General features: G+C 40.2%; 1 protein-coding gene across 6 annotated transcripts in view; it reads left to right on the top strand.

Annotated features, from left to right (window-relative positions):
* Positions 1 to 12,201, top strand: part of TFDP2 (transcription factor Dp-2) — a 129,529-nt gene that overhangs the window by 60,843 nt on the left and 56,485 nt on the right. For 4 of the 6 annotated variants that reach the window (XM_023512971.1, XM_023512973.1, XM_023512976.1 and 1 more), the window contains exon 3: positions 7,230 to 7,311. The exons of the other annotated variants lie outside the window; for them this stretch is intronic. The gene's annotated coding sequence lies outside the window, so the exon portion shown is untranslated. The remainder of the gene's footprint in view (positions 1 to 7,229; positions 7,312 to 12,201) is intronic. 6 annotated transcript variants of the gene reach the window in all.

The following is a 12,201-nucleotide window of genomic DNA, read 5'->3' as shown; positions in this document are numbered from 1 at the left end:
AAAAAAAAAAAAAAAAGAAAATCAGAAGCAAAAGACAGATGGAGACAGGCAGCCTTAGAGTTTAGAGTTCCTTTCCTAGGGATGGGTGCATCCCTGCCCCCTCTAGTGGGGTTACCTAACCCTTTTTTGGATTCTGTGAACTCACTAATTACTTTAATTACCTCACTAGTTACCTAACCCTTTTTTGGATTCTATGAACTCACTAATTACTTTAAAATCAAACTCATTTTGTTTCTATCTCTCATAACTAAGCTGATATTTGAATTTAGATGAAGTATTCTGACTCTAATGCTTATGCCTTCTCCATTGTACCACATTCTTACTGCCAGGCTAAACATCTTGTGTCCACTCTTCTTTCCCTTCCTACTTTGTGAGGGCTTTAGTGAGCTATTTTTGTCCTCTCTAGCATCTTTGGTTTCTTTCCCTCACAAACCTCTCTCTGTAATGCTTGGGTAGGCCCCTCAGCCTGTGAAACTTTCCACTTGATTCTATGGGCCCCACTAACTCAGTTGTCACTAAAGCATGGATAGAGATTTTAGTAGAAGATGAAAGGTAGATTGGGACTAGATTAAGGATAATTTGGACTACTAACTTAAGAAGTTTGCTATCATAGTTTACATCAGAATTAATAGAACTTTCTGCAGATCAGGAAAAGCTCTACATCTGCATGTGCAGTACACAGCTGTTAACCACATGTGGCTCCGCACAGCACTGGACATGTGGCTATCATGACTGAGAAGGGGAATTTCAAATTTTATTTCATTATAATCAAATTTAAACAGTTAAATGTGGCTAAGGCCACCATTTTGGATGTAGCATAGCTGTAGACACGGAGAGGTCATCATTTCTTTTCTTTTCTTTTTTGAAACAGCATCCTACATGGTTGCCCAGGCTATAGATAAGTGGTGTCATAGCTCACTGCAACCTCAAACTCCTGGGCTCGAGTGATCCTCCTGCCTTGGCAGGGACTGGAAGGGACTGCAAGGATTTTGAATGTGAGCCAGTGTACCCGGCCTTTTCAGTATGTGTTGGGAACAAACCAAAAACAATGTGGGTATTTGGATGGTGAGGATGGGGCAAGAAGAAGACCACTTTTTATTCTAGATGTTGATGCCTTTAATAAGGATGGGGAACAGAGGAGGATGAACTGGCTTGGGACAGTGGACAAGAAGTTCAGTACTGCAAAAGTTGGCAGAGATTATGGGATATATAGACAAATGTATTTAGTAGGCAATTGTAAAAGTTTAGAACAGACCAGAAAAAAAGCCAGTGTTGGAAGTATAAATTTTATGTCATCTGTGTAGAGGTGAAAGCCATAGAAATGGGTAATGTGGGCTGGGCACAGTGGCTCATGCCTATAATCCTCGCAGTCTGGGAGGCCAAGGCAGGTGGATTTTGCTTGAGCTCAGGGGTTCAAGACCAGCCTGAGCAAGAGTAAGACCTGTCTCTACTAAAAATAGAAAAAAAGAACAAAACTAGCCAGGCCTGATGGTGGACACCCATAGTCCTGGCTACTTTGTAGGCTGAGGCAGGAGGATCACTTGAGCCCAGGAGTATGATGTTGCTGTGAGCTGTGATGCCACAGCACTGTACCCAGGGTGGCAAAGTGAGACTCTGTCTCAAAGAAAGAAAAAAAAAGAAATGGGTAACATCTTCCTAAGAGAGAGAGGGTAGATTTTTTTTTAATTATTATTTTTTTGAGTCAGAGTCTCACTTGTTCACCCTTGGTAGAGTGCTGTGGCATCATAGCTCACAGCAACTTCAAACTCTTGGGCTAAAGTTATCCTCTTGCCCTAGCCTCCCAAGTAGCTGGGACTACAGGTGCCCGCCACAATGCCCAGCTATTTTTTGTAGACAGGGTCTTGCTCTTGCTCAGGCTGGTCTTAAACTCATGAGCTCAGGCAGTCCACCTGCCTTGGCTTCCCAGAGTGCTAGGATCATAGGCATGAGCCACTGCACTGAGTGGAGACTATAGAACTTGAAGAAAAGAACATGAAGGACAGGATCCCCCTCCCCCTATTCCCACCTACTCAGAAGGCTGAGGCAAGAGAATTACTTGAGCCCAGGAGTTCAAGGTATAAAAAAAAAAGGTGGAAAAAGGAAAAAGAACAAACTCAAAAAAGGGGGGGGGATGGAAAGAGGAAAAAGAACAAGCAAAGTCAAAGTTTCTTAGTATGTAGTATTTATAAGAAATTAGCACTTCAGAGGCCAGGTATGGTCGCTCACACTTTGGGAGGCTGAGGTGGGAGGATTAGTTGAGGGCAGAAGTTTAAGACCAGCCTGAGCAATATGGCAAGATTTCATCTCTACAAAAAAATAATGAAAAACAAAATTATCAAGTCATAATAGCAGGTGCCTATAGTCCCAGCTACGTGGGAGGCTAAAGCAGGTAGATGACTTGAATCTAAGAGTTCAGGGTTGCGTTGCAGTGAGCAATGATTATACCACTGCACTCTAGCTTGGGTGGCAGAGCAAGATTCTGTCTCAAAAAAAAAAAAAAAAAGGAAGGAAGAAGAAAGAAATCAGCACTTACCCACACAAGTGGTAACAGAGACCCCTTGCTTCAGGTGTAGTACTTGTCAGGAAGATTAAAGATTTTCCTCAAAAAATTTAACTCAAAAATATAAGCATAGGCACATTATAGCTAATTTCTACTCCTTCATTATATGGGCCCAGTAGACAGTTATATTTAGCAGGCACTGGTCAAATAAAAATTATCATTGTGCTGTCATAGTGTCATTTATGCCTATAGAATCATAAATATGTCTGTTCAATGTGGTTAATCTTTGATCATTTTGCCCATAAACATAGCCAACTCCAGTCTGAACATAAACCTGGGAGAGAGAATGCCTAGCCCTCAGTGGGGGTTTTAGATAATCAACAGTTATAATTAATAGGATGCTTACATGGATTTTCTAAGTAAGATTATAGAGAAATTGTTTGAGAGGACACCTACATAAGATGTATTTTGTTATGCCAGTTCAAAATCCTTGAATTTCCCTGTATTGTGTTATATCTTTGTTCAAGAACATAGAAGGCAGTGATTATGCTGCCGGCCAAAAACAGCATGGGAGTAGGCTGAAGGGCAGCGTGAGTGAAGCGTGTGACTGGGGAAGGGGCACTGGGAAGGTGGCAAGTGGAGAAGGAAACATGGCGGAATAGGGCTTGGCTGAAGGTCAGCGCTGTGCAGTCAGCAGTAGGTAGCAGGTCAGTAGGTTGTTGCCAAGCGCAGGGCCTGACACTTCATAGGTACAAAATAAAGAAGTATTTGTTGAAGGAAGGAATGGATGATGGTTAGGGAGAAATGAAAATTGATCCTGCAGGAAAATTGGAATCCTACTTTAGCCCCACTGACTTCAGTTCTCATACTTTTGTCTTCCTGACCTTGGGTTCCTGACCTGAGGTTTATTGTTAAAACACATATCTGTTGTTTTAGCGATAGGTTTATTGTTAAAACATAGGTAGTTTATATTTGAACTTGTAATCAGAGCTGGGAAATAGGAGGGCTGGGGGAATACTCTGTTATTTAGAGGTGTGGTGAATATACCTGAGTATTCAGAAATTTAATTTCTTTTTGTCTTAAAAATTGTAGCAGAGTAGATGTGATCACACCTAGCTCCTGAATAACACAGCCATGAGTGACATGGGTGAGCATTTCTGTCTGACAGGTTGAAAGGATGCACTTACTTTCCTTGTAAGAAAAGTCATCTGGTAAGATGATCAAGAATGGTTTATAGGCTCCGCGCATGTGGCTCAAGTGGCTAAGGCACCAGCCACATACACCTAAGGTGGCGGGTTTGAATCCAGCCCGGGCCCGCCAAACAACAGTGACGGCTGCAACCAAAGAATAGCCGGGCATTGTGGTGGGCGCCTGTGGTCCCAGCTACTTGGAAGGCTGAGGCAGGAGACTCACTTGAGCCCAGGAGTTGGAGGTTGCTGTGAGCTGCGAAGCCATGGGACTCTACCCAGGGGGACAGCTTGAGGCTCTGTCTCAAAAAAAAAAAAAAAAAAAGAATGGTTTATAGCCTGGGCTTATCTGATTTTTTTTTTTAGTCAAATACTATACTGATCTCACATATGGTAGTGAAAACAGATGATAGAATCTGAAACGATACAGTGCCATTTAGGTTGTTATTTTTTATTTCCTTTAAAGTAACACATATTTGACCAGGAGTGAAAAACAGTGGCCAGTACTATGTGACTCTGGAAGGTGAAGTGACCCCAGGGCACTGCTGCTATGGACCTGAGTTTGGCAATGTGAGGAGGATGCAGCACGTGGTCACCTTTAGCTTGTCACCCTTAGAGCAGCAGCCCTCTGGCACGCCCTCACTAAGGGACTCGCTGGGGATGTTTCTGTAGTGGGGTGCCGCCATTTGCAGCATTTTATCTTATCTACGTACAAATGGGAGGCCCAGGAGTTCAAGAAATCCAAGAGGAGAAGTCCAGCTGCCTGTGAAAATGAAAAATGAGCAACTCATCTGGTCAGTGGTTCCTTGTCTCTGAAGTCTTAAAGGTTCTTCTCTGGGAGAGGAGCCTGGGTGTTGTAGTGACTTGAAGACACAGTAAGCTTCCTGTGGGCAGCATGGTTATGATTTTACATTTTTGTAAGGAGGATCCTCAGTGTGGCTGCTAATACTTATGTTCATGAAGCTGCCCTCCTCAGCATGGGTTCTTGAACATTTTTCGCTAGTCTGAAGTTATGGTGAAGGAGCAGAGTTTACCATTTGTTCTATATATAACCTATAAGAAGTAGCTGCAGTTACTCCTGCACTAGCCATTTGTGGGTGGCATGGGCTGTGAGGAGTGTGGTTTGTGATCCCTTTTCTCCCATGATAATAGTCAAGTCTAGTAACTATATTGTAAAAAAAAAAAAATGGTAACATTGTTTACAACTAAATTTAAGTTACACCCTATACTGTGTTGGTATATCATTGTATTCTTGTAAATGTAATATGTGTTTTCAAAGGAGAAGTTTGAGTGATGAAAAGCTCTCTAATGTGTTTCATGCAGTGTGTATTTGCATGTCTAACAGACACTGTTGTCAAGACATACTTTCAAAGGGGAATGTTTCAGATTTGGTGGTAACTAATCAAAGAAGTAAAAGTACTATAGTCATCTACAAGAGTTTGTACTTATAGGAAAGTGAGATAGAAACGTAAAAGCTCAACCAAGACAGGATTTTTTTCTTTCTTTCTTTTTTTTTCGAGACAGAGCCTCAAGCTGTTGCCCTGGGAAGGGTGCTGTGGCATCACAGCTCATAGCAACCTTTAACTTGTGGGCTTAAGCGATTCTCTTGCCTCAGCCTCCCAAGTAACTGGGACTACAGGCATCTGCCACAACCCCTGGCTATAAGGATTTTTTTTTTTTTTTTTTTTGAGACAGAGTCTTACTCAGTTGCCCTGGGGTTGAGTGCTATGGCACCATGTGATCATAGTTCACAGCGACCTCAAACTCTTGGGCTCAAGAGTTCCTCTTGTCTTAGCCTCCCGAGCAGCTGGGACTGCACATGCCTGCTACAATGCCTGGCTAATTTTTCTGTTTTTAGTAGAGATAGGAGTCTTGCTTTGCTCAGGCTGGTTTTGAACTCATGAGCTCATGCAATCCACCGACCTCTGCCTCCCAGAGTGCTAGGATTATGACTGTGAGCCACCGCACCCAAATAAGACAGGGATCTGGGCTTGGCGCCTATAGCTCAACCGGCTAAGGCGCCAGCCACGTACACCTAAGGTGGTGGGTTCGAATCCCCAGCCCGGACCCGCCAAACAACGACGGCTGCAACCAAAAAAAATAGCCCGGCGTTGTGGCGGGCGCCTGTGGTCCCAGCTACTTGGGAGGCGGAGGCAGGAGACTCGCTTGAGCCCAGGAGTTGGAGGTTGCCGTGAGCAGTAATGCCAGGGCACTCTGCCCAGGGGGACAGCTTGAGGCACTGTCTCAAAAAAAAAAAAAAAAAAAGACAGGGATCTGTCACTTGAGTAGAGGACTATGGCAGGCGTGGCTCACAGCAACCTCAAATTCCTAGGCTTAAGGGGTCTTACTTTTGCTCAGGCAAGAACTCCTGAGCTCATGGAATCCACCTGCCTTGGGCTCCCAGAGTGCTAGGATTACAGGCGTGAGCCACCACCCCCTGCCTGGCCATGCTTGTTGTTTTGAATTTGTACAATCACAGACATCTCCTTTGGTAAATTATTTTTATATCTAGCTAGTTAAAATTTTTTTTTTATCTTAGTTGCTTTATTTTTTACATTACCTACTTTTTGTTTCTGCCTGTACCACATGTGAGGATGCTGGAAAAGCTTATTAATATTGATAATGAGTCATATGCTTATCTGATATTGCAAAGAATAGATTTGGAAAGGAACTTAAGAAGCCACCTTTTGTTCAGCTTCTTGCCTAGGAAAACTGAGTAAGATGATTAGGTACATATATTTAATTAATCATTTAAAAAACTAGGACAGCATAATTGGGTTCCCTCTTGAGAAAACAGAGAAAGGTACTTAACCCTGGATATAAAGGGACTAACCTGAAAATTTTAAAACTTCTCTGTGGGAAAGTGAAGCAAAAATAGAGCACAACTCAGCTGCTCTTTGTTGATATCAGAAATGGGCCTGTCATTCATTCTGGCATTGAAGCATAGCCTCCTATCTCAGGGGGCAGGACCAGAACATTTTTTCCTCCCACAAGAGCTGGACAGTTATTACAGGTTCAGAAAGCCCTGACCAGTTTTTCAAGAGTTTCTTCTCCTTTCACCCCCCCTTGAAACGCGTGGTGCTTTTGCTCTGGTTTCAAGATGCTCTGAGTTCTGTGCTCGGTGACTGCTTTGGAGACAGCAAATACCCTGAAATGTATAATTCAAATTATACAGGATACAGGATACTTACAAGATGAGTAAGTTTCATCTTTTTTTTTAAGCTAGTTGAAACTCACGTGATATTTAGAAAAATGTTAACTTACATTTAGGCATTTTGTCATTTTACCTCTTGTACTTTAAGCATTTTTCTTACCCAGAAAACCCTTGTAATTTAGTAAGAAAGCAAGGTTTTACACTGAAAAGCCTTTTCATCTTTTAAGACCTGCACTTTCAGTTTCTTTTGAAGTGGCTTGGTTATAGACAGTTTTTATATATCTTTTGAAAACCAGTTAACTGAACAGTTTTCTTGAGCATCTTTTTAGTTTTACTGAGAAGTATTTTACATTGAGCTTTTCTGAGCTCGATTGCTTATGTCTGACAGAGTCTCAAGTTTCCAGTGAATGGTAACAAAGACTGTAGAGTGTTGTTGGTACTGCAGTGAGAGGCATGCTTCCTAAGACCAGGTAAGAGATCAGTTTGTTTCTTACTGCTGGGTGAGTTTTTATAGCGTTTATTTTATGTTCTTTAAACGGCAGCAATATTGAATTAATAAATAGCCAGGAGCACGCTGATTTCAAGACGTCCTTGCTGGTTGCAGACAGAAAAACTACAGGGTATGGGGGTTGGGGTGAGGGGGAGGGGTAGAGTTAGCTTAGTTTCCCTGTTACTTATATACATTAATCGAAATGTGAAAATTATTCTGGAGCTTAGTTTTCTTCATTCAAGAACCAGAGAAGCAGCTGAGGAAATTAATTTTAAAGGTATTTATGGTTATTACTTATGAAAGCAATTCAAATGATAGTTTTTACTTTCATTTTTTTCCCTAGTAGTTAATAAAATAAGCTTTGCCCTTAACTAAACATTTTTTCTATTTATGAAAACTTTTAAATTGTCAATAGCAAAATTTGCCCCCTTAGGATCTTTAGAAATCAACCTGACACTTGAAAAATATTTCAGCTCTCTTAGCTGTTTCATTCCTCTTTTTTCTAGTACATTTTTCTTAAAAGTATTTGTGCTTTGAAAATGTCAGCTGTATTCTAATGAAGCTTGGGCATTGTTTGCTCATAAAGGGGCCGATGCATTCCACTGCTTTATGGTTTATTATGAGGCACAGTGTGAGTGTGGGTGGCACCATTTGGTGTCTGCCTCTTGGGGTAGTGACTGCCATTATGTTAGCCTTGAATTGGCAAAGAAAATATAGCATGTAAGATGCTATATGAATCCAGATACTGTGAAGAAAATCTTATCCCTAAACAATTCTTAATGAGCCTGGAATGTGTGACAACTTGATTGAGTTGATCATTTCAAGTATACCCTTGAAGTCTGCATTTTAGTTACTAGTTATATTCTATTGGGCACATGTCTTATTTTTTGAGATACATTTTTCAGTCATTCTTTGAACTTCAATGAGGATGTGAATTTTTCTAAGTAAACTATGACATTTTAAATCAATACAATAAAATTTTAAATAATACATTTACTTAAAAAGTTTTAAGGAACTTGATCTGGGTGGGGAGGAGGAGTGGGAGAGGAGGTCAGGCGGAGAGCCTTTCTTTCAGTTAGGAAAGCCCTGATGAAAAAAAGCAACAGATGTTTCTTCTGTTACAATTGAGGTTGTTTCATTCAAAATTCACAGTAGCTGAAATGGGGAGAGGAGGTCATAAATCTGACTTAATCAGTGAGTAAGTAAAACTTGGTCATTTAAAATTTATTTTATATTCAACCTTTGAGAACTTTTAAGAGGCTTTTTGATCCTCAAAAATTGAGGGTAATTAATAAAAATATGAGAAAGTGAATTTTAGTGAATTTCAATTGTGGGGAAAAAAGATAATTAAACTGAACCGTAGAATATTTTTGAGAAGCCTAAGGCATATAAAATATATAGGAAATACTAAGGTTGCAAAAGTTTGTGATTGCACAATAAGTATAGAGGTGAAAAATGAAATTGAAATATGAAACATCAGTGGTATATGTTGATCATTTCATCTTCCGTTAGCAGCACAAGACTTACTCCTAAGACCTTTGAATAAAAAATGTGGGGGAAGTGTTTTAAGATTTAATTGAAATGATGTGTTGCAGTTTGCCTTTAAAAAGAAAGATAAAGGCTTAGATTGGTTGCTAATGAAAAGGGGGAGAATGTTTATCTCCTGGAAAGAGGAGGAAGGAAGAGCTTAGAAGCTCAATGCATATGATGAAAGCAGTCTGAATTTTAAAAACTAGTTTCTGAATTTGTAGAATTCATAATAAGTAAAACCTTTCCTTTGACAAGTAACACAAAGAAGTTCTATGCTCTTGTGTAATGTACAATTACGTGCATTTTTACATCTGTGTTTCTTAAAGTTAGCTCTTGAAAAATCAGCCCTGAGCACCAGATTTGTAACATAAGGGGCATTATTAAATATTTGCCATGCCCTCTACTTATAAAATTAGTAATTTATATTAGCTAAGAAATTCTTTAAGCTATAGTTTAAGATTTATACATAGATCCAATATCATATAGTTTTCTAAATAGATAGCTGGTCTAAGGTGAAGACTGGAAAAGATAACATTATTCAAGGAAATGCTTAAAAATTTCTCTTGCTCTTAGCTGGGATCTATGAGCTTCTCTGAAGATTTTCTTTTCTTTAGCTAACAATTACCGAATTTAGAGATCTCGAAGTCCATTGGATCATTGTTTTTAATTAAGATTCTAAAATTGATTTATGTATACTTCACTTTAAAAACAATAGCAAAATGTAGGAGTTGGGCTTTTTCCTCTTTTTCTAAAACAAGTAAAATAACTTATATGAAGTTTTAAATGGATTTACAAACTATAGAGTTGCCTAAAGTAAGACCTTTCACAATTTTGATCAAAGATTATAAATTTTGATAGCCTAAAAAAAAAGTTGGTGACCTTACATGTAATACATAACTATGATAGCATCACAGATTGTAGTTGTCAAAAATAGGTGTCGAAATTATGTAGACATGACAGTAAATTACTTAAGAAGTAAAGAGGCATCAGCAATAACAATGCAGAAAATGGTTGAGACTCCCAACCCTTCAAATTAAGAAATTAAGAGCAAATCAGTTGAATTATTTTAAGATGAATTTCCACTATTTCTGTAGATATAAATTATCATGGACTCATTGAATGTGTGTTCCAAGTTACAGTAGAGAAGAACAATTAGTTTTTACTCTGTATCATAAACCAATTTCTACTATGCTGCAGATTTTTACTTTGTATATGAGAAACAAAACCGGGTTGAGTTTGCTATCTATAAATTGATTGGCAGTATCTGAATTTAAAAAAAAAAAAGAGTGTGGCTCAGTGAGTAGGGTGCTGGCCCCATATACTGAGGGTGGTGGGTTCAAACCCGGCCCTTGCCAAACTGCAACAAAAAAATAGCCAGGCCTTGTGGCAGGCGCCTGTAGGTCCAGCTACTGGGAAGGCTGAGGCAAGAGAATTGCTTAAGCCCACGAGTTGAAGGTTGCTGTGAGCTGTGACAGCACTCTACCGAGGGTGACAAATTGAGACTCTGTCTCTAAAAAAAAAAAGCTAGGTGTTGTGGCGGGTGACTGTAGTCCTAGCTACTTGGGAAGCTGAGGCATGAAGATCTCTTGAGCCCAAGAGTTTGAGCTTGCCATTAGCTCTACAAGGCACTCAACTCCAGGGCAACAGAGTGAGACTGTGTCTCCAAAAAAAAAAAAAAATGCTGCCACCATCTAGACCAGTGGTTCTCAACTTGTGGGTTGTAACCCACAGGAGCTGTATTAAAGGGCCATGGCATTAGGAAGGTTGAGAACCACTGATCTAGACTTAATTCCTTAATTATCTTTCATTTCCAGCAAACAATTCAATCCACAGTTGATTTCGCTATCTAAAATATATATTGAGGGGTGGCACCTGTGGCTCAATGGTTGGGACGCTGGCCCCATATACCGAGGGTGGTGGTTTCAAACCCGGCACCAGATAACCATAACAAAAAAATAGCCAGGTGTTGTGACAGGCACCTGTAGTCTCAGCTACTTGGGAGGCTGAGGCAAGAGAATCACCTAAGCCCAGGAGTTGGAGGTTGCTGTGAGCTGTAATGCTACGGTACTCTACCGAGAGCGATAAAGTGAGACTCTTTCTCTACAAAAAAAAAAAAAAAGTATACACACACACACACACACTCTGAAAGAACTTTAATGTGACATTAACCTGAGTTCTTGTCTTATGAAGTCTTTCAGCACAAAACTGAGGTCTTGGGCAATCTTGTTTAACGTATTCATTATTCCCCCAAATCAGAATACCCAGAGAGTAACTGATTTAGCCATTCTCTCTGCCTTACATAGCAATTAGAAATAATTAATAGCTACTTAGACATTTCTCATCTCTGGGCGAGATAAGAGGTAAGTTTGCCTGATGCCTATATGTTTCTGAAATGAAAAATTGTTGCCATGACATTAGCCTAGCTTACAGCAACTTCAGACTCCGGGGCCCAAGCAATCTTCCTGCCTCAGCCTCCCAGGTTGCTGGGACTAGTTAATTTTTCTGTTTTTTGTAGAGATAGAATCTCATACTTAGGCTGGTCCCAAACTGGTTAGCTCAAGTGATCCTCCTGCTTCGGCCTCTCACGGTGCTAGGATTACCATGTCCAGCCATCCAACCAGTTTTTAAATGAATTTTTAGATGGTAACTCTAAAGCTGGAGACTGTCAGCGGGGAACATAGTTTTTTAACACTTTGCTCGCTTGTGGTGAAACTTGGGCAACTCTCTTGGCAATTTCTCTGACAGAGAAATGAAGAGATCTCTAACTGAGTACTTACTATGTGCCAGGTAGACACAGAAGAACTTATTTTGTAAAAGTTTGCCGAACATTTTTAGCAGATTATATTTTTAGTACAAAGAGGTTTTATCAACATTGATTTCTTGCACTTCACAGTCTGATTTAAATACAGAGTCAATTATAGTCCTTAAATGGAATATGTTGTTGAATTTAGAATATCAATAACTTACTGCAGTTTTAAATGAGCAACTCAGTATGGTACAATGGTCCCCTTTTTAATTTGTTAAGGAAAAGAACTGCTTTGAAACTCTTTTTGTTTATTTGTTTGTTTTTTGAGACAAAGTCTCACTCAGTAGCCCTGGGTGGAGTGCTAAGGATGTCACAGCTCACTGCAACCTCAAACTCTTAGGTTAAAGCAATCCTTTTGCTGCAACCTCCCAAGTAGCTGGGACTACAGGCGCCCACTACAATGCCTGGCTGTTTTTTTCTTTTTTTTAGAGACAAGGTCTTGCTCTAGCTTAGGCTGGTCTCCAACTCCTGAGCTCAGGCAATCTACCCACCTTGGACTCCCAGAGTGCTAGGATTACAGGCATGAGCCACTGC

This window comes from Otolemur garnettii, unplaced genomic scaffold (assembly GCF_000181295.1).
Source record: "Otolemur garnettii isolate 467f Iridium unplaced genomic scaffold, OtoGar3 scaffold00032, whole genome shotgun sequence".
Classification (NCBI taxonomy): Eukaryota; Metazoa; Chordata; class Mammalia; order Primates; family Galagidae; genus Otolemur; species Otolemur garnettii.
The sequence above is the reverse complement of the archived record's forward strand: the minus strand, read 5'-3'. Positions and strand labels throughout refer to the sequence as shown.